The sequence below is a fragment of the Herpailurus yagouaroundi genome, unplaced genomic scaffold (assembly GCF_014898765.1).
Source record: "Herpailurus yagouaroundi ecotype Mexico unplaced genomic scaffold, PumYag 161, whole genome shotgun sequence".
NCBI lineage: Eukaryota > Metazoa > Chordata > Mammalia > Carnivora > Felidae > Herpailurus > Herpailurus yagouaroundi.
In genome coordinates this window covers 9,340,155-9,363,074 of record NW_024412402.1, presented here as the reverse complement: position 1 = coordinate 9,363,074, position 22,920 = coordinate 9,340,155, and the positions used below count along the sequence as shown (strand labels likewise).

Here is a 22,920-nt window from a genome sequence, read left to right as displayed (position 1 = left end):
GCCGTGCCCCCGGCGGCTGGCCCGCCGCGTCCCCCAGCCCCGGCCTCCCGCGGGCCGGTGCCTGCCCGCATCGGCTACTACGAGATCGACCGCACCATCGGCAAGGGCAACTTCGCTGTGGTCAAGCGGGCCACGCACCTCGTCACCAAGGCCAAGGTAGTGGCGCGGCGGGAGCGGGCGGCTGCGGGGCTGCGCGGCCCGGGACCGTGGGTCCGAGAGTGGCGGGGGCAGGAGCGACCCCGCGACAGGGAGGCTCAGGGGTCGGCGCGGCGAGCGGGGCTCGGGGTGGTGGTGGGGAGCGTTGGGGATCGGGGAGACGGACGCGGAGGGGAGTGAGGAGGGGGCGAGCCGACAGAGGAAACTCCGCGGCCGAGGGGGTCGTGGGGCGGGGGGAGACTTGAGCGCGGAGACCTTGGGGACCGAGAAGCCGGGGATGGGGAGGGGGTGCCCAGGGCTTTGCGGAGGGTAGTGGAAGGGGCGATTGGAAGGAAGAGGTTTGGAACTCTCACGGAGCCAGAGACTGTGAGCTGAGACGACTCTGGAAGCAGCAATTAGGAAATCCTAAGGGAATGAGGGCGGGGGGGGGGGATAGGAAATGTGGACAGGAGGATGGGGGGGAAGACGAGGGTAAACTGGCAGCCGGGGGAGTTAGGAGGGGAACAAGGACATGGACTAGGGGTGTGTGGTGGGTGCAGGGTGCTGGGAGATACGAGGGACCTGAGACCTTATGACAGATGCCAATCGGCGTTTGATCGTCTGAGACTGATGGGTTGGTAGCAATGGGAGCCCGAGGACAGACCACATTATCCGAGGAGGCGATGAAGAAAATGGGGAAATAAGGAGCAAAAAAAATTACTTTGCTTTTCCGCAGGAAGGGGCTCAGGGAACAGAGGCCCAGGGCGCCCCAGGTTCATGGTTGGCACTAGGTAATCAGGGGTTAAACAATTTGGGAGAACTGGGTTGCTGGTTATTTTTAGTTGCTGGAGGGTCTGGAATCATGGGCTTTATAGAGCCCAGGGTGGGCTCTCAGTGGTGGGGGGGAAAGCCTGGTGGGCGACTGAGGAGGTGTGTAAGAAACCCAGACCCTGGAGGATTCCACTGGGCCCTTTGGTTCTCAAGGGATTTGTGGAGCTGTAGTAATGAAATTGGCCAAGGTCAATTAGGAAGCCATACAAGTATACATACACAGTTTTACATAGAAGATTTTTTTTTTTTTTTTTTTTTTTTTGAGGAAACGGGTAGCACTTTCTTTCCTGTAGCTTTCTTCATTGGAAATACTGGAATCGAAGTCATCAGGAGAAATCTTTGGGTTTTGATAGGACCCACAAAGCCTATTTGTACTCCAGATTTCTTTCTTTGCTCAACCTCTCACTTGAATGAATACTTTCAGTGTAGTCATTCATTATATTTAAAAGTGCACTTTGTGTTTCCCCTCAACCCGGGCTAATGAAGAACCCTTACAGCTGCTGCTGCTTCCTACCAAAGCCACATCAATTCCTCACCTTCTCAGCCTAGCCCCTGCTTATCGTCACCTACGTGGTTGTTGCTTTTATGGCAATTGCTTGTTTTTAGAAGCCAGTAGCTCATCTAGGCCTTCTCTCCTGCTCACTTACACCCTGAAGTTCCTTTTTCCCTCCTTTCTGTCAAAGCCTGCAGGGGGCCTTTTTTTTTTTTTTTAAACCAGGGTGGCAGGGTAGGTGGCTGTGGAAAATTGATTGGTCAGTTTCACTTCCTCTGGGGGGCCCCCTTCAGCTTTTTTGTCAGTTTTTATCAGAGGGCCTCAAGTCTGCAGGTCTGGGCTGAATGAGGTACCAAAGTCCAGGGTTCTCTGATGTCCCTGTCAGACCCTGAGGGGGACTAGACTCAGCCAAGCTTGGGTGCATCTCTGTCCAGCCCCCTCTCCCCGCCAGGTGCTTACAGTTCTGTTGACTGTTGGCTAAGCCAAAGTTGTGTTTATAAACAGCCCTAGTCGTTCCAGAGCTTTGTTCCTTGTTTCAGGATTTCCTTTTTTGATTTTATTTTTCTCCCTTTCCCCTCTCTTCTCAGTAATCACATTGAGGTCCTGTGATTATTTTGCTCTGACCTATAGGGGATGGACTCCATGAATTTAATTGGTTGCCTGGTTTATGGTATCTGTGATTTAAAGAATTTTGTGTCCTCCAGCCCTTGGATACACCAAAATATTGATAAAATAGCCTGCGACAGACAGGGTTGTATGTTTTTGTAAACGTAATTGCAAACAGTTGATTCTTGGCTTTATGTATAAAAGAGACGTTTCTGTCTTCAGTAGTCAGCAAAGCCAGTGGCTAATTATGGCTGATCTGCTCGCTTTCTAATTTTCCTGTGTGTGTGTGTTTCTTGGTTTTTCTCTGAGGCCTTGGTATCCTTTAGGACTGCAGCATCTTAAACATTAGCTTGTTTATAAATGGGTGTCACTGTTTATGTTGGTTTTCATCTTTGATCATTTGTGGTATGCAGTTATGTAATTCGTATGTATGGAAATATTCGAAATCCTGAATGAGGCTGAATTGGCTTGGACAATGAGTTGCATGTGTGAGGGGACCACACCAGCACTCATTTGTGTTTCTGTAGCAGTGTGCAATTTCCTAGTTACAGTTACAAGCACCCTATCTTTTGCTGCTTAAATTACTCTGACGAAGTGAGTGAAGCTTAATTCACAAGGAGTTGTCATGTGCTCTGGGTGAGCGATGAGCATATTTTGGCCTGCTCCATGGTTATCTGAATCCACTTTGGAAGGGATTCTTAAATGCTGACAGCTTAGATGTGCCTAACAGCTGTTGACATACAGTGCGATGGCCTAGTAAGGCCATGATTTGGTTATATAATGGCGAGGAAGGTGCCTAGGTACTGGTAAATGCAGGAGCTGCTGTTTCAGTAACTCAGAGAAACAGATTTTTCTCTCCCCGTGCACTGCAGCGTTTATCTTACTCCTGCAGTAAGGTCACTTGGGGCCCAAGAGAGCTATTTTTTTTTTCATGTCTTTCTAGAATCTATAATTTTCTTCTTTCATCTTTTAGAGGTGCATGATTTTTTTTTTTTTTAATTCTTTCTCCTTTTCCCCCTGTAGGCCACTGGATGGTCTGGGTTTTACATAAAACCATCTTGAACAATTAGACTCTGGTAATTCAGAAGGTATCTGTGTTGGTTGAAGGAGGGTAGGTCATACATGCTTTCTGAACTTAAGGGAAGTATTTATGATCTATGTTTTCTTCCACACACTGCCCATTCCAAGGACTAAGAGGCTAAAAAGTAAACTTCATTTATTGACTAAGCTGCCCTCCGCGCAACAATAAGTGGTAAAGCTGGCTCTTTCCCAGGTTCTCTTAACTCTCAAACCTCCTGGAGTAGGACCCCGGGCTGAATAATATCAGTAGAGAAAAGGAGATGTTTTCCTGTTATGTTGTGGGTGACTTATGCAGCCCAGCAGTGGTGAGCTCAGACCGAGTTACTGTTAGCACTGCGGTGCTTGGGGCATCACTGCGGTGTAGTTACCAGGAGAGAACGTTCATCTGTGACATACTTTGGTCAGCAGCTCACCCTGGCTGTCTTTGTCCTATCTTCTTTTTTGTTTTCTTTTGGAGAAAGAAAATTTTTTTTTTCTTTTGTTGAAGGCTTGGTCTGAGATTCTCTGGCTCTCTTCTTTTGGTAGGACACCGTAAAGTATTAAAGACATTAAAAAAAGATTCTCTGCTTCCAATTTGCTTATAGGCTGTTCCCGGTGCCTGATTATACCTTCACTCGTTGGATGAGTGGGGACAAAGAGTAGATCTGTGTTGTGTTTTAAAAATGTACACGTGACTATAAAAGTCATTGGTCAAATACTTATAAAATGTCCTTTCAGCAAATGTGTATCACTTGCTTGTTACTGGTTTGTAGATAAGAGGTTGGGCTTTGGATAAGGCTGCCTGGGCTTGGATCCTCTTCTCCTTAGCATGATCTTGGGTAAATTGTTTAACCTCTCTGTGCTTGGATTTGCTCACCTGTAAAAATGAGATGATGGTAGTACGTGCCTCACAGGTTGGGGTTAAATTAGATAATATATGGGATGTGGAGATTAAATAAGATAATATATGGGATGCTGTTGGAATATGCCTGGCACGCAGTAGGGATACGGGAACTATCATTGGCAGCTGTGGTAACAGATGCGTGGGGCATAGCCCCTCTTCTTCTGCCTTTTACCCATTTGGAACAGTTCATGAATGCACATGCCGTTCGTGCAGGTAGATGCCACCTTCATGATACGCTTTCAGGGCAAAACGGGTTGCTGTTATTTCAGATGCCACTTTGTGATGCTGGGGTTGAGCTCCTGTGTACTGTGGGCTAATTTCATGAGATTGACATTTTAAAATACGATTTTCCATTAGTTTCCATTTTTTTAAACTAATCTCTATGCCCACTGTGGGGCTTGAACTCACAACCCCGAGATCAAGAGTCGCACACTCCGCTGACTTGAGCCAGCCAGGCGCCCCTAAACTTTTTTTCTTTTAAAGCAATTGTGAGACTTGTCTGCCGAAAACTGACACTGGCTTTTGCTTTGGGCCGGCCTGGATTTTCAGTGTGTTTGTGTAACGACTCCTAGTTACATTGGTGATGGAACAGAGTTTCTTTGAGTATACTTTCCTCTCAGAGATTCACTTAAATTTGGTGGAGGATATGAAGAAGTGGTCCTGCAAGCTGAAGGATGCATTCGCATTTGGGTACAGAGGGTGCTACTTAGAAGACCAAGGTCAGGATTCTTCACTTTAGATATTACACAGAGAAAACATTTTGCCCCATGACCCCATTCCAAATGCTGAGCAGCCGTGACACATCTGTGTGCTGTGTGGTTTAGTGCAAACTCATTTCCACGAAAAGAGCAACTCAGAGTGGGAAGTGGTATTATTTTCACTTCTAAGGAGGAGTGTAATGAAGCAGAGTAGATGATGCTTACACTCATTAGATGGCCGAAAGCAAGACTCATTGGTAAATAGAAAAGAGAATTGTATCAAAAAGGAAATGAAAGCAAGGTTGCATTAGATACCTTTGAGGAGGATAGTTCCATCTTTAGATAATCTAAAAATGACTATTGAAAGATGACTGACTTCATTTTGATGCAGTTGTGATGGGGTTACTGACTTTGCTGAAATTTTGTGAAGAGCTAAGATTGATTTGGACTGGTTTCTCCAGAGTCAAAATACCAGTGTTCCACTTTCAACATCAAAGCTGTTTATTTTAACATTCTGACTTTGGTGCCAGCTCCCTAGAAAGTCATAGATCTGGCTCAAGCCAGAGGTGCCCAGACTAGTTATTTCTGTGCCAGAAGTGCTGTTTTCATTTTCCAAGCATCAATCTGGCGAATGTTTTCTAGTTCACGGCATAAGAGAGAACAAAATGGATGCTTTGAAGAGAAAAAGAAATGCTCTCTGCTCACCAGAACCTCTATAATTCTAAAAAACGTCAAAAACATCTTTGCACAGGGATGGAGCCTTTGCCTTATCCATCCATTCACTTGACACATAATTGCTGAATCCGAATGTGGGGTCAGGTTCTATCCTAGGCTCTTGAGTACACCAATAACAAGAAAGAGAAAAAGCCCCTTGCCTTCTTGAAGCTTACTTTCTAATGCAAGGAAACAGACAAGAAAGATGGAAACACACAACTTCATACAGTGATGAATACAGTGAGGAAAATTGTGCTGCCTCAGGTGGAGTTCTCAAGGAAGGCCTTTCCAAGGTGATGATATTTGAGCTGATACCTGAATGATGAGAAAAAGCCAGCCTAGGAAGGTTTAGGAGACAGAATTTTCAGTGCAGAAGGAATGGCAAGGGCAACAGTCTTAGGATGGAAATGAACTTGGTTTATCCAAAGATTAGACCCAAGGTCGTGGTGACTAGAGCCTAGTGAACAAGGAGGAGGGTGGCTGTTTTATGGAATTGGATATGAAATGGAATTGGCATCAGAGGATATCAGAGTAGAGCTCTGGTATCATCTGATTAATGATTTTAAAAATCCATGCTGGTTATTTTATGGTTAAGGGTAAAAATGCTTTTTCTAATGCATTTCTTCAGATGGGGGCAGCGTTCAGTTTTAACAGCTTACATTCTTTCACACCTATAAGAGAATGACATACATTTTGTATATAAAGTAAACATGATCAGCCAATAATACTTGCTGATTTGGGGGGGGTGGCACACATACAAAATCTTAGACATGTTTCAACTCTTTCTTTTCCAGAGTCTAGAAAGGTGGACAGCATGAAATTTAGAATCTTAGGCTTTTAGGGACTATTAACTAGTTCAGACCAATTATCTATTAGAATCTTGTCTTTCTGTGGTATCTTCTATCCCCCCACCGCACCATTTGCCCAGAATCTGACAGCTAGTTAATGGTGGAGTTGGAATTAGAATCCAGGCATCCCTATTCCTAGTTAACTCTACTCTGATTCACCCAATCATAGAAAACATTGTCTTTGCCCTCTTGATCTTTTATTAAGGGAATAAGATGTACCTACTGACTAAAGTCTAAGACATTTATCATTTCTAGTACAAAAAACTCCAAAATGAGATACCATGATAAGAGGAAAAATTTCCAAGTAGGGAGGAAGGGTAAGTATACCAACACTGTATTTCACCTGTCCTTTGGCATTATTTCACTCTGTGACTTCTGCCATGCACCAGTAGTCCTCCATGGGACCATTGCTTTGCCTTTGAATCCTACTGAGATACCACTTGGTGCCCCCTTGACTTGACTGAGGCATCAAAAAAGCCTTTCAGAAAAACCAAACCAAAATAAACCCCCCCCCCAAAACCCTTTCCAAATACTAAGGAAGTAAAAAAGGAAAGCAGTGAACACAGAAAAGGCAATGACCATAAACACAGTCTGCCTTATATAGTTTTCTTTCACCACTATATCTAGCTTACTCCGAGGGAATATGAGTAATTATACTTCTGCTCTGTTGGTCTGGGCTGGTCTGGTCTGGTCTGTTTTTGAAAGTACCTTTCTGAGATGGACTCCTTCCTTACCAGATCACTACCAATTTCTAGGGCATGGTGCCATCTTTTAACTCAGTAAGAGAACTGGTCACCAAGATACATACCCTTGATGACACAGGTGAGGGCCAAGAGAACCAGTTATCTAGGGCTCCTCTTACGTGGTTCTACTCTCTGGTCCACAAGCTATGCCTGTTCCCTAGGTGAATCACCTCAAGCATCAAATGAGTCCCTGACCCCTCTAATAGTGAGTACCTTGGTCCCTTTTGGCATAGAACAGTTATCCTGTCTCAGACCGATAACATCCAGAGAATGAAAATGATATACATCCTCATGCACTTTTGTCCTAATGTAATAAATAATTGTTAAATAACTGACCCAGGCAATGTCTTTGAGAAGCCTCAGCAGTCTTGGATGAATTAGCTTGAAAGGGCTTGTTTTGGATATGTTCAGAATAAAATTCCTTCAGCTACTACCAAACTGTTGGATGAGCTATGGTGAAATTACGTTTAGGAATATACTTCTGTTTATGAGGTGTGTGATCCATTGAAGACAAGAAGTTTCTGGCTGCTACATATTTCATGTGAGAATTTGGTTTGTCAGAAAGGTAGGAATCAGATTATGAATACTCAGCTTCATTTCCTAGAAACTGAAAAGGAGTGAGAAATATACCCATTGCCTGTTTAAGCTTGTCCGTGTGGGCTGTGCTCACTCACTTGGATACTTTTGGTTCTTATCTTAAACTATATTTAGGTTCTGATTAGAAAGTTCTGAGAAATTTTCAAATTTCTGCTTAGTTTCAGCTCTAGTATTTCAGCTTTATTTGCCAGCAGTGTGCCTAACTTATTGCTCCCTACAGAAGAATTGGATGTGAAAATTGAGGTTAGCTAATCACATTTCTTTTTTTTTTTTTTTTTTTTTTAGTTTCTTTACTTTGAGAGAGAGCTGGACTGAGCTGGGGAGGGGCAGAGAGAGAGAGAGAGAGAGAGAGAGAGAGAGAGAGAGAGAGAGAGAGAAAATCCCATGCAGGGTTCAAACTCATGGACCTCGAGATCATGACCTGGGCCGAAATTAAGAGTTGGATGCTTAACTTACTGAGCCACCCAGGTGCCCCAGCTAATCACATTTGTTGAGACTGAATTTTTTGGGGAACAAATTTTTCCTTCTATGCATCCATCCTGCGAACTTTTGAAAAATTAATTGTCAAAAACCAGGAATGGATGATACATGGCACAAAATTCGAAAAGTACAAATTTATATATGATGAAGTTAAGTCTGCCTGCCACCCCAGTACTCAGCCACACAGTTTTTTAGTCTTGTTTCAGAAATCTTCATTAAGCACTTCTCTGTATCAGTCCAAATGCTGGATGCTGTTTGTGACATGCTCGAAATTTCTAAAAATAAATTTACTTTAAAAAAAAAAAGAAAATATCTAACTTTTAATGCATGTTAGGAGGCACAGTGTGATCATGTAAGCTCACGAGGGAAGGGATTTTAATCTGTTTGTTGCTATATTCTCAGTGTCTGCTGCAATGCCCGTAAATACTCATGTAGTGAATGGGTATCAGGATTAAAAAAATGGAAGCTGAGTTTGTTTTATACTCATAACACTTTTTAGAGTACATCTTAGAATTTTACTACTGACATTTTCCATCTCCAGTTAAGATGTTAAAGGAAAGTAATTGTCTATTTTGTTGTTGTTTTTTTTCTTCACAAATATCTGAGTGAGGAGATTTCACAAGCTTTCTGGGCAAGTAATTATTTTTGGCATATCTCAAACTTTCATTATTAGTATATCTAAAATCAATCCTGCAATTTAAGTTCCAGTCCTTTCCTTTAAAGGGAACGTTCTTTTATATGCAGGCTCCCAATGGGTTATTTCCTTGAGAAGGCTCCATGGTGGTACATTCAGTGCAGTATAGTCAGCCAGGGCCATGTTTTCTCTCTTCTGCCTCAGAGCAGACTCACCACACTGTCTTGGGCTGTTAGCACTTTCTGACATAACTTTCAAGTATTTGTTGTTCTTTTTTTTTTTTTTTTTTTTTTTATCCTAAGTGATCTGATTGAAAAACAAAACAAAACTTTTCTGTCACTGGCTTTTAACTTGAATGGGTTACTTTTAACGGCGCTTTCCTTTCATGGACTAATTCAACTAGTATTTGTTGTGTCACCTGTATGCAAAAAGTAGCAGCTCCCGGTACTGGAAGACAAGAGGATAAATTCTATTCCGGTCAGGGTAGACTGTAGGTGAAGTTAAAGGAGCAATTCAATGCTTACAGCCCAAACCTGATAGGGGAGGAAGAGGTGTTAAGCATAGATTCTCTTACTGCAGCCCAATTGCTTATTATTATTACTGGGCTTTCTTCTATCACTTGGCCCTGTTCCCCCCCCTCCCCCCCCCCGATTATAAAAGTAATTGTATCCATGGAAGACATTTGGGGGGAAAACTCAGGAAATTATAAAGAAGCAAAGGGAAAAAGATCACCCTAATCCTGTCACCTAGAGGCAGTAGTCATTAATATTTTAAGATATGTAATTGGGATCATATTGCTGTACTATTTTATTCCTTTTCTCATCATTAGAAACTGTAAACATCAATTTTAATGCGTGTATACTTCTCCATTATCAGACTACTGTCATTTTTTGAAATTTTTTTCATAATTGAAGGTCCTTCCCAGTTTTTCGCTACCAAATTTGCTGTGATGCCCATTTTTGCCCACGAGTCTGATGCATTTCACATTTTTTGCTCAGGATACATTGTTGGAAGTGAAATGTCTGAGTCAGAGGGTACACATGTTTTCAAGACGCTTGATACCTGTGTTGCCACATTGCTTTCTCGAAAGGTTGTGCCAGGCTTAGCCTCCCCAGCATGTATGAGGAGGCCTTCTTTCTTTATCTTGTTTTTAACGTTTATTTACTTATTATGAGAGAGAGAGTGCAAGTGGGGGAGGGACAGAGAGAGGGAGAGACAGAATTCCAAGCAGGCTCTGCACTGGTGTGGAGCCCACCGTGGGGCCCAGTCCCACAAACTGTGAGATCGTGACCTGAGCCGAAATCAAGAGTCCGACGCTTAACTGACTGAGCCACCCAGGGGCCTCTGTAATTTGAGTATTTTAATTTAAGATATATATAGACATTCACTAATCTTTTTAAAAGTGTTTATTCTGGAAAATTTCAAACATAAACAAAAGTCGAGAGACTAGTATAATGAACCCCCGTGGACTCATCACCCAGCTTATGCTGTTACCACATCATGGCCAATCTTTCATCTGTACCCCTTCCCAATTCTTTCTAGTTTATTTTGAAACAAATTATAGAATCCTATAATTTTATCTGTAAATATTGGCATGTATCTGTAAATGAGGATTCTTTTTCAAAAAAAATAACCTCAAGACCACTATCCTACCTAAAACAACAGTAATTCCTTAGTGTCATTAAATATCAAGTTAGTGTTAAGATTTCCCTGGTTGTCACATATACATATTTTTTTTCTTTTTTTTTAACTAGTTATTTGTTTGAATCAGGGTCTCCATGAGGTCCATACATTGTAATTGATGTCCCTTAAGTTTTTGTTTTTGTTTTTAATTTGTTTGTTTTACTCTATAGGTTTCCTCTCCTTCTCTTTCTCTTCGCAATTTAAGAAACACATTCACTAGCTAATCTTTTGATGTAGGGCCAAGGCCTTTCTTGGTGTATTGATGTCTTGATTGGAGTTCCTTCATCTTGTTTGCATTAAACATACCCAGAGTTTATCATCTTTGATTTCCAGTTTGTTTTGCTTTTTTAAAGCAGAGCATGAATTTAAAGGCATTTGTGAAGCAGTATGAGCACAGGATCCCTCTCGAGTTTTATGATTCCCTCCCCCCGCCAGTCTTTTACATCTGTTTCATCTACATCTAATTTGACTTTACCAAGTCTCTTTAAGCATTCAACTTAGTTTTCATAGAAACATGCCTTTCTTTCCTCCCTGATTTCACATGACTAGTAACAAGAGCACCTGGTATAAATAGGTTTGGGGGAAGACACAACTCTTAGTAAGCATGCATCTCCATGGGTGGAAGCAGAAAGATGGAGAGGTAGAGTGGCTATTCATTGGGGCCAGTTTGCATGCTGGGGTACCAGTGGCTTCCCAGAGTGAAGGGGAAGCATTGGTTATTGGGGCAGGTTGGTTGAGTGGAGGTGGGTTAAGAGAGCTTCTGCACTAACATAAAATTATAAATAAGGGGAGGTTGTTAGCAATTTGGGGACAAGACATTTTATAGAATCTTTTATTCAAAGCGTATACTTCAGGGTGGTATTTTTGTCCACTTCTGTTAGAGTTTGCGTGAACTGAATTGAATTTGATCATGGGCCAGCGATGTTAAAATTTTGGTGAGGAAACAGCCAGACTCCCTAGTTTATTTTATTTTATTTTTTTTTTCAACGTTTACTTATTTTTGGGACAGAGAGAGACAGAGCATGAACAGGGAAGGGGCAGAGAGAGAGGGAGACACAGAATCGGAAACAGGCTCCAGGCTCTGAGCCATCAGCCCAGAGCCCGACGCGGGGCTCGAACTCACGGACCGCGAGATCGTGACCTGGCTGAAGTCGGACGCTTAACCGACTGCGCCACCCAGGCGCCCCTGGACTCCCTAGTTTAAAAGGTTTATCTGTGTTCACTGCCAGTGTAGTGTTCCCTGGAACAAGTTGACATTTTCATGTAGTAAGTTGTTTTCTGTTCCTGGCAAAAGAAATCTTGGTTCATATGCCACAAGAAACAGAATTGTTTTTATTGTGAAAGGCAGGAGCAGAGATGTGTGTTTCTTATTTGGATTAGATGGGCACCTGCAGGATTTCTTCTTTCTTCCTGCTTCCTGCCTCCTGTTGTCCTTCCTTCTGTCAAAATGTTCATTAGAATGTTGCATAAAGCAGCGTTCGGACAATAGATGAGTTTTTTTTAGTAGCTCATTTTTCCAAATCCTCAAAATAATGTTTTTAGTGATTGCATGTTCTTGGCTTACTTTCCATTTCTACATCAACAGTGATATTGTTATTCTAGTCAAATGGGACAGTTGTATTCCAGCAATGATCTCTGTGTGTAAGTCAGCTGCAGAGACACCACGTTCATATATTAGACCTAAATATTTTATCTGTATAGAGTAGTTCTGGTACATAATCGAATTTGAGCGTGGTTCTTTCGGATCTCCTTAAAGGGTTTTACATCCCTTGAGAATAAAGTAACTAGTTTGAAGCGTGTCGCTCGTTGGCCCCTTGGACACATGCAGAAGGGTGGCCAGTGATTTCAGCCTGCTGCCTCTTCTGATCTCATTTTTCTTCTTCCTTTTCAGTCAGCAGCTGCATCCAGTGCCCTGATCTAATTGAGCTCTTAGTAAAAGGGGTACTGTTATACTGAGTCACAACGTCTTACATCACGGGCCGGGGGGGGGGGGCTAGATGTTTTTTTTTTTAGGTCAGGACTCCATCTTGGAGTTACATTAAATTTTAAGACCATATTTCAGTTGTGTTACCTAAATTTCTCTTCCTTTTCTTATGCTAGTACTTGTGTTTTCTGCTTTTTCAGCTCTTTGGGGAACCTTATTGGCCCATCAAAATTGCCTGAGGCAGTCTTTAGCAATGAATTGAGCATTAGTGTGGAAGTCCAGGCACATGTTGGCAGATTTAATTTTTAATAGCTAGCAATTTTCTTTGGCCAAATCACTTAACCTCATGGAGCTTCCAGTTTTGTTTTGTTTTGTTTTGTTTTGTATATATATATTTTAAGAGCTTTACTGAGATATAATTCACATGCTATACAATTCACTCAATTCAGTGTTTTTAGTATACTCACAGAGTTGTGCAGCCATCAGCACAATTTTAGAACGTTTTCATTCCCCTTAAAAAAAATGGCATATACCAGTTAGCAGTCATTACCCGTTTCCTCAGCCCTAAGCAACCACTAATCAGTTTTCTAGATTTGTCTCTTCTGGACATTTCATAGAAATAGAATCATACAAAATACGGCCTTTTGTGTCTGGCTTCTTTCACTTAGCATAGTGTCTTCAAGGTTCATATATGTGCTAGCAGAGATGAATGTCAGAATTCAGAATTTCATTACTTTTTATGGCCAAATAATATTTTTCTGCATGGCTAGACTGCTCTTGGTTTATCCGTTCGTGAACTGATGGGCATTTGCATTGTTTCTACTCTTTGCCTGTTGTGAGCAACGCTGTTATGAACACTCACATACAAGTTTTCGTGTGGACAAATGTTTTTATTTCTCTGGGGTGTATATACTCAAGAGTGAAATTGCCCGATCATGTAGCTCCATCTGCAACTTTTTGAGGAATTGCCAAACTGTTTTCCAAAATGGCTGTTCCCATTTTACATTCCCACCAGCAATCAGTGAGGGTTGCAGTTTTTCTGCATCCTCACCAGAACTTTTAATCCGGCCATCCTAGTGGATATGAAGTGGTATTTCATTGTGGTTTTGATTTGCATTTTCCTAATGACTGTTGGTGTTGAGCATCTTTTCATGCACTGATTGCCGATTTGTAGATCTTTGGAGAAGTGTCTATTTAGACTTTTGCCTGTATTTTTGTTGGGTTATTTGTCTTTTTGTTGTTGAGTTGTAAGAATTCTTTACGTATTCCGGATACAAGTTCTTCATCAGATGATTTACAAATATTTTCTCCCGTTTTTTGGGTTGTCTTTTCACTTCCTTGATGGTTTTGTTAGTAGCACAAAAGTTTTTAATTTTGATGCGCTTGTTTCTTTCTTTTTTAATTTTTTAAAATGTTTTTATTTATTTTTGAGAGACAGAGAGAGAGTGAGCATAGGGGAGGGGCAGAGAGAGATGGAGACATGGAATCCAAAGCAGGGTCCAAGCTCTGAGCTGTCAGCACAGAGCCTGACACGTGGCTCGAACTCATGAACCATGAGATCATGGCCTGAGCTGAAATCGGACACTGAACTGACTGAGCCACCCAGGCGCCCCTGATACACTCGTTTCTTAATTTGTAAGGTTATTCTAACTCTGAAATTATATGCTCTGTTGTGAATATTTTCTTCTATTTTTTCTCATTCTCTTCCTTTCTCTTACTTTCAAATAGTTCTCCCTTTTCCAGGACATTTTGTAGCCTCAAAGACTGTTTAAAAACATCCGTGTATCTATCTGATACATGTGTCTTATGAAATAAGCAAACTTTACAAGTATATGACATAGGAAGTAGTAGTTCCCTTTCTTCAGAGAAAATAGAGAGAGAGAGAGAGAGAGAGAGAGAGCGAGCGAGCAAGCAGTGGAGAGGGGCAGAGGGACAGAGGGGGAAAGAGAGAATCTTAAACAGGCTCCATGCCTACCTAGCGTGGAGCCTGATGTGGAGCTCGATCCCAAGACCCTGGGATCATGACCTGAGCTGGAATCAAGAGTCAGATGCTCAACTGACTGGGCCACCCAGGAGCCCCATTGTTAACATTTTATAACCAGATTTTCCTATTCACGTGTTAACATTTTATGTTTTTTTTTTTATTAAAAAGGGATCATACCACACATCCAGTTTGTTACTTATTTTTTAATTTGAATAATATATCTCTGATATTCTCCCATGTTAGTACATTTTGATCTAGTTTCAGTCTTTTTAATGGCTGCCGAGTATTCCATTTTATGGATACACTACAATTTATTTGTTATACCCTATTGATAGATTTAATGTTGTTCCCAGCTTTTATTATTTTTTATTACAAATTATAACTGTTAGCCTCTCTGCACATGTATATTTGCACACTTATGCTAGTGTTTCTATTTCATTTATTGCTTTGCATTATTTAATACTCAAAAGACTCAGACTTAATTTTTAAAAATAAAAATGTTAAATGCATTTTTATCGGGTCCAGCTTAGAGTAGAGGTCCCAAAAGTTATGTTTTCTTTTCCATTCTGATACATACGGTGCTAGGATCTCCTTTTGAAACTAGGTTCTTCATTCTCGCAGTAATTTAATACAGTAATTCACTAGAAGAGGGATGCCTGCTTCGAAGTATGAATGCTTCAGGTTTTAAACGTTGCCAAACTGCCCTCCAAGAAAGGCCAAGCTAATTCACTGCACTCAAGAGTGTACCACAGTGCTCTCTCTGTTCTCTTTAACACTGGCAACCAGCCACCTTTTTAGAGAGCCAATCTGACAGGTAAATAAAGATTATTTTAGTTTATACTTATTTATTAGCAAATTATTTAATTTGCTGCTTGGCCATTTGTATTTTCTTATTGGAATTGTGTCCTTTGTCTACTTTTCTTTTCTTTTTTAAATGTTTATTTATTTTTGAGAGAGAGAGGGAGACTGAGAATCTGAAGTAGCCCGAGGCTTAAGCCTGAGGTGGGGCTTGAACTCATGATCCCTCAAACTCACAATCTGTGAGATCATGACCTGAACTGAAGTTGGATGCTTCACTGACTGAGCCACCTAGTTGCCCCTTTTGCCTACTTTTCTATTGGGCTTTATGGCCTTTCCTCAGTATTGTGCAATAGCTTTTTGAATATTAGGGAAATTAGTTATCTCTTAAAATTTTACAGATTATGTTTTTGGGTTTGTCGTTTGGATTTATGTGTGTAGTCAGGTTTTCCTGTTTTTTTGCTTTATGGCTTCTCATACAGTTTCTGTTCTCATTCTAATGAAAAAAATTTTTTTATCCATTTTTTCATCAAGTACTTTGATGGCTTTATTTTATTTATTTATTTTTTAAATTTAAATTTTAATTTTTTTTTCAATATATGAAATGTATTGTCAAATTGGTTTCCATACAACACCCAGTGCTCATCCCAAAAGGTGCCCTCCTCAATACCCATCGCCCACCCTCCTCTCCCTCCCACCCCCCATCAACCCTCAGTTTGTTCTCAGGATGGCTTTATTTTTAAATTTAGATCTTTGCTTAACATGGAATGTATTTTGGTGTGAACCCAATGAGAAGGGATCAGGGAATTTGCTGGAGTTGTGATTTTACATTTATTTTTGTGGTTATTAAATAGCTTTCTTCTCTTGCTGGACTGTAAGCTCCTTGAGGGCAATGATTGTATAGTTTTTTTCTCCTCCCTTGTTCTTATTTTCAGTGTTGAGCACAGTGCCTGCCTCATGCCAGGCCTTCCATTTACTGAATGAATGAAGCTTTTTCTCCAGATACCTAGCTTATTGTCTCATCACAGTTTCTTGAGTAATTATTTCTTTCCTGATGTCTTTCCTTTATCTATAAAATCTCCACATGCTGGTTATGTTTCTAAGCTCTTTTATTTTTTTATTTCTTATTTTTAAGTTCTTTACTTATTTATAGAGAGAGTGTGCATGTGTGGGGGCAGGGCAGAGAGAGAAGGAGAGAGAGAACACCAAACAGGCTCCGTACTGTCAGCATGGACCCCAACACAGGGCTCGATCCCATGAACCGTGAGAATCATGATCTGAGCTGAAATCAAGAATCAGATACCCAACCAGCTGAGCCACCCAGGCACCCCTTTAAGCCTCTTTTAAGTCTTTACTTGCTTTGATACCGGGTAGCTTTAATTATTATACCTTTATACGACTTAAAGCGTATTTGGAAGGTCAGGCTCAAATATTCTTTTTTTTTTTTTAATTTTTTTTTTCAACGTTTATTCATTTTTGGGACAGAGAGAGACAGAGCATGAACGGGCGAGGGGCAGAGAGAGAGGGAGACACAGAATCGGAAACAGGCTCCAGGCTCTGAGCCATCAGCCCAGAGCCCGACGCAGGGCTCGAACTCACGGACCGCGAGATCGTGACCTGGTTGAAGTCGGACACTTAACCGACTGCGCCACCCAGGCGCCCCTCAAATATTCTTAAATATACCAGTTTGGGAAGCACCATAATCTCCGTTGCTAGCCCTTAGAAAACATTCACTTAAATTACTGATTTAAATGTTCCATCGCTTCCAAGAGGCAGCCTGCAAAGTAGAATTGGTTTGGGGGTGTTACTTATTGGAGTTTTTCTAGGATATGACATCTTTAGCTCTGACTTGACATCCTAAGTGCTTTTTAAAAACTCATTTTATAATCTTGGGTATCTCTAAAAAAAAAAAAAATAACATTTTTCTCACAATCTTTTAATGCAGAATATACAGGGAGAGGGTAGGTGGCAGAAAAGGCATCAAGAAATTGCATTGGCACCCAGCTGACAGCAAAGCAGATAGTGGAAAAATTATTACTTACAAGTGGTGTACAGAATTCAGTTCAGTGACCTTGGTTTTCTCACCTCGTGCACGACGCATGTCTTTCCTGTGGCATGCAATATTAGATCAATTCATTGCATATGACTTGGGTGAAGTTCAGGTAACACTGCTCACGAGCCACTTTCTGTTTCTTTGGTGACTCTCCTTTTTTCTGTAAAACATTAGAAATTCTTACAGTCTGAAGTAGAATATTCTCTTGGGATTTTCTGTCCCGTCGTCCTTATGCAGGAACCAACATGAGGGTCTTCTGAGTATTACAGAAGTTTAACGTCTGGGGAGTGGAGCTAATGGAACAGAGCGTACCTATTGCAAAAGAATCCTTGCTTACTTTTCTGTTGGAACATTATTCTAGAGCGCTTTGACGAAACTCTTGATTCTAAATAATTGCTAATTTACAAGTGTATTTTAGGCGATTACCCATATTCTTTGAAAAATAAAATAGTGGTTTTGTTACGCTTAGACTTTTCCTTAATAAGCCTAACCATGGATTCTAGAAGTATTAAAGCAGAAAAATAAAGTAGGTTTGTTTGGGACCCTTAGTCTCCACCCTAGAATTAAACACCACTGAAAATAACCCTGGAATGAAGGGTTTTTGTGTGGCAGGACTAGTTGACTTACACAATTCTTCCTTTTGCAAGTTTCTGTTGGTGGAAAATGGGCTTACTTTTCTTTTAGTTGTATTCCTGACTTTTCTCAATGCCAGTCTTAACTGTGAGATTTTTAGGCAGTTAACTGTTCCAGCACACCAGTGAGCAGCTTGTTAGTAGATGTTATCTCAGGTTGATTAGGTACTCTTGAGATTTACTGTGCTTGCAAAACACCTGTCTGTGTTTGAGCTTTGCTAGGTTGTTGGCTTTTGTGTTTGACTGAAGATTTGCTCCAAAGAAAGCAAATAGCTGTTGGGAAAAGGGAGAAGGGAAAAGGAGTCAGCAATTTTCTATATGCTTTCATTGAAGAGATTTCCCAGTGAGAAAGCTCTTGTAGGCTTGACCTTTTTGCGCTGAAGTAACCCGGCATTTCATTATGTATTCCGTTGAGGTTTTGGAGCTCTGTGCCAGAAAGTGCAAACCAAGGTTGGATGTGAAAGGAATATTCAGAGGGTGAAGCTCATAGTCAACAAAGTGCTATTTCATAGGCCAGGTCCAAAAATAACCTGCTTGCCATAGGAGAGAAGCACGGAGGTAGTGCTTTTGCTGTTCTGAGCAGTGTTTTAGGTCCAGTTATGTCATCCCAGCACCATTCAAGTCAGGTTTAAGGCCATACCATTTAAGACTTAGGTTTGGGAGAATGTTGTCGGTCACTCTTACCCCATGGAAGAGTTATTTTGCAAGGTTTAGAAGGAGTGCTTTTCTGCCACGTTGGAAGATATTAACATGATTTACTCTTCTCTAAATAGGGGAATGGTCTATATCATAGCCTTCTAATCGTTGAGACTCAGATTAATGGTTTGCATGGATCCTGTGGTCGATCTGGAGTAAGTAAGAGACAGAATTTAGTCTTTGGTTCAGAACAGCTAGCATCGGAATGGATCCCTGACCAACCCTGAAGGTTAGGAAATGTTACGGTCCAGAGGTCCCTTCTGGGGGCTTGCAGTAGGACCCTAAAGACAGTAAGTTTTTGGAATTTATAAATAATTTTGAGTGTGGAAATGCACAGCACACAGATTTAAGCAGGTCAGGAAGTTTGATGAGAAGGAATAAATGAACTCTAGTCACTTGATGGAATGAGACTGTGGAAGAGAACAGTCTGTTAGGTGGTGGTAATTGTGAAGTTGAGGCTGACCCCGGAAATGAGTTGTCAGGTGCGCTGTCACCCTCATTAATGGTTCATATTATTGCTCAGGTTTATAGTTGTGTGAAGAGATGACTTTCCAACCCCATCCGGGGCACTAGAGGTTCAAAAATTTAAAAGCTACAGAAGAGTGAAATACAGAGAAAAGTTTCCTGCCCACACATACCCTATAACCATCCAGACCCCTTTCCCATAGGCAGTTGGTGTTATCAGTGTCTTACGCATCCTGAGATATTTTATGTGTATACAAGTAAATGTGTATCTCTATTTACTGTACCCCTCTTTAAAAACAAATTGTAGGGGCGCCTGGGTGGCGCAGTCGGTTAAGCGTCCGACTTCAGCCAGGTCACGATCTCGCAGTCTGTGAGTTCGAGCCCCGCGTCGGGCTCTGGGCTGATGGCTCAGAGCCTGGAGCCTGTTTCCAATTCTGTGTCTCCCTCTCTCTCTGCCCCTCCCCTGTTCATGCTCTGTCTCTCTCTGTCGCAAAAATAAATAAACGTTGAAAAAAAAAATTAAAAAAAAAAAAAAAACAAATTGTAGTGAATTCTACACACTAGCCTGTGTCTTTTTTCACTATTGTATCTTGAGTGTTGTTACACGTAACTATATGAGGAGCTTTCTAATTAAAAAGAAATGCTTTACGGTATTCCCGTGAAAGAATGTATCTTTTTTTTTTTTTTTTAAGTTGGTCTCCTTGTGGATGACTGTTTTTTTTTTTTGAATCTTGCTAATGTAAATAATACTTGAGGGGTGCCTGGGTGGCTCAATCGGTTAAGCATCCAACTCTTGATTTCAGCTCAGGTGGTGATCCTAGGATTGTGGGACCGAGCCCTGCATTGGGCTCCATGGTAAATGTAAAGCCTGCTTGAGATTGATTCTTCCTCTCCCTCTCCCTCCCCTACCCCTGCCCCTCCCCTCCCCCTCTCCCTCTTCCTTTTCTTCTCCCTCTCCCCCTCTCCCCCATTCATTTGCTCCTTGTCTCTCTCTCTCTCTCTTTTCCTCAAAACAACCCCCCAAAATTAGTGATTTTAAAGAAATATGTTAGGGTTTTATATTCAAAAGTAAATGTTTTAAGTCATAGTAGAAACTTGTTATAGTTATAATAATATCTCAGATCTGTATAACGTGTTTACAGATGTCATATTTGAGTCTTAACGCAATCCTGTGAGGTAAGGCCACGATTTTATCCACGAGGAAGGGGCGCCTGGGTGGCTCAGTCGGTTGGGTGGCCGATTTCGGCTCAGGTCATGATCTCCCGGTCCATGAGTTCAAGCCCTGCATCGGGCTCTGTGCTGACAGCTCAGAGCCTGGAGCCTGTTTCGGATTCTGTGTCTCCCTGTCTCTGACCCTCCCCCGTTCATGTTCTGTCTCTCTCTGTCTCAAAAATAAATAAACGTTTAAAAAAAAAATTATCCATGAGGAAGTAGATATCCCTTCTGAACAGTTTTGAGCGGCAGAGGTAGCGGTAGAAGAACCAAGGTCTTCGAACTCCCATTGGTACCTTGTCACTTTACCCAAAATGGGGATGTTCCCGTGGGGATGTAGGGAAGTGGTGGCAGGAGAATAATACGAAATAAACCTGGATGAGGCAAGCTTGAGAGAGAGAGAGAGAGAGATGGAGAGAGGAAGAGAGAGCGATGGAGATGTATCTGTCATTCTAAAATCAGGATCCTGTTTGCCAGGGCAGAGAGGAGCTGGGTCCGCCTCTGACAGAGACATAAAGGCGTTTAGGCACTGGCAGAACATCATGGGTTGACTGCCATCTTGGAGTGTGTTAGGAAGGTCAGCCGAAGTATGGTGGTTCTTGAGAAACTGGAGGCTTTCGGAGTTCCCTAGGATAGACTGGGGAAAAAAACATTGTTCAGTATCTGTTAAGGGAGTGCATTTGGGGTAGGTCATAAAACAGAAATAGGTGATAATGAAAACAGAGGATTTCCTCCAGACCTTAGAGTCAGGGAGGGGATGATAGTGTGCTAATGGCAAGGAGATGGCTGTAAATGTTAGTCGTTTTTGGCCTCAAGACTGAGTACTGGGACGCTTTGGGACGCAGCAAAGGCAGTCCTGAGAGGAAGACTGAGTACTGGGAGAGGCCCTTCTTCCAGAGATTAGATGAAAATACAGGAGGGCAGCTTAAGTCAGCCCACAACTGGACTAGAGAGAGTGAGAATCATGGAGGACAAAATCAGCATGATATATGTTATTATTGTATAGTTAATAGTATTTGGAAATGTGAGCGTAGGCCTGGGTATCAGCCTCCCGTCATAATTTCCATGTGCTAAGTACTTTCCGTGTTCTTCATGCTTCATGTCATACAGGCTGACTTCTCAACAACTTTGCAAAGTGTCTGTTGTTACACCTAGTTGAGGAAACTGAGGTACAGTTAGGCGACTTGTCCACGGTCACATATCTTTTCTGTGGTAGAGCTAAGATTTCTAAGTAGGTCAGTAGGACTCCAAGACTTTTGTTCTTTCTGCCATACCAGGTGGCACTAGGCTCCAAAACTGAACAATGGAATTCTAAATAACCAGAATTCTATCACTGTCATTGTAACTGTTAATATGTAACCAGACACCTTGGCTGTTACAGATGATTTAGGCTGAAAGAGTAGAAGGAATGCCAAGGAAAAATGACCATTGGAGAGGCTAAGAACTGGCCAGACTCACTCTGAACAAGCATATAATTTAAATTGAAGTCATGCTCTTGCCGTGCATTACGTAGCTTTAAAATTCTCCAGTGTCTCCTCCCCCATTACATTGCTGTTTCTGAAGTCCTTCTCTACAGAGATGATATAGCTGCCACTGAAGACCATAGCTGGTGGTAGCCAGGACCTAGAACTTCTTGGGGTGAAAAGTCTAGGGAATCCATATACAATAATGTGATTATGAATTCTCCTATTGCGAAGTTTGAGAGACTAAGAGTCTTCTTGACTTGATGGATTTTGAATGCTTATAAACTTTGGACTCAACTAGATTTTATTCCCCTCAAACCTTTAACGTTATCCTGCAAAATATTGGAGAATACTTTTGATTTACTTGCGGCCACCATTGTAGGGGAGTGTTAGTTAATATGGGAGGTCGACAGTTTGGTGAAATAATCACCTGGAAGCTATGCTTCAGCATCAGTCACTGGCTTTTCTGCTAGGTCACCCCCCCCCCCCCCTTGCCCCCCCCCCCCCGAGTCTTTTGCCTTAATCGTGGTGCATCTCAGGCCTTTTTGATTGCACAACTATCAAAGAAACTGACCTTAGTGATAACCCAGGCACATTTTCAGATAGTAAAAATATTTGGGGAGAGAAATCATTCATCTGCATTAGCTAGTGGTATTAATTCTCTGGAGAAGTGTTAGCACATTTTCCAGATTATGTCCTAGAACATCACCAAGATTAGTGATCATCTTAAGGAAAATGGCCATTTGTACTGCTAGTGTTCTTAAAAAGTGGAAGCACGACAGAATGTGCTTTCTGGATATGTTCATTTTAGTATTTAATATGGGATCAGTTTTATATCTCTCTTGACTGACTTTTAAAACCATGGGTGATTTGGGTTCATTCCACCTGTTTTACTTAATTTCTCACCATCCAGTGATTCTTCCCTGTTTCATGAAATCGCCACGTTTAATCTTTCATTTAAAAAAACATTTTTTTCTGGAATGCCTATTCTTTGTTTCCTCCCTTCTTTCCTTTCTTCTATTTGTTCTTCTAATCATCTACCAATATTTGAGTGGCTCCTGTGTTCCAGACACTGTAGCAGGCTTTGGGATGGAGTTGTGGACACAAGGAAGACATGGTCTCTGTCCACATGAGCTTACAGTCTGTCCTGGTGTTACACCTGCCCTGCCTTCTGGGTTGTTGTTTCTTCTTCTTCTTCTTCTTCTTCTTCTTCTTCTTCTTCTTCTTCTGCTTCTTCTGCTTCTTCTGCTTCTTCTGCTTCTTCTGCT

At 41.6% G+C, this 22,920-nt stretch overlaps 1 protein-coding gene across 6 annotated transcripts in view; it reads left to right on the top strand.

The window, feature by feature from the left end:
- Positions 1–6: 6 nt before the first annotated feature.
- The window catches only part of SIK3 (SIK family kinase 3), a 247,582-nt gene continuing 224,668 nt past the window's right edge, over positions 7–22,920 (top strand). For 3 of the 6 annotated variants that reach the window (XM_040483122.1, XM_040483123.1, XM_040483121.1), the window contains exon 1: positions 7–156. The gene's annotated coding sequence lies outside the window, so the exon portion shown is untranslated. The remainder of the gene's footprint in view (positions 157–22,920) is intronic. The other 3 variants (XM_040483120.1, XM_040483119.1, XM_040483118.1) reach the window with 1 other exon arrangement.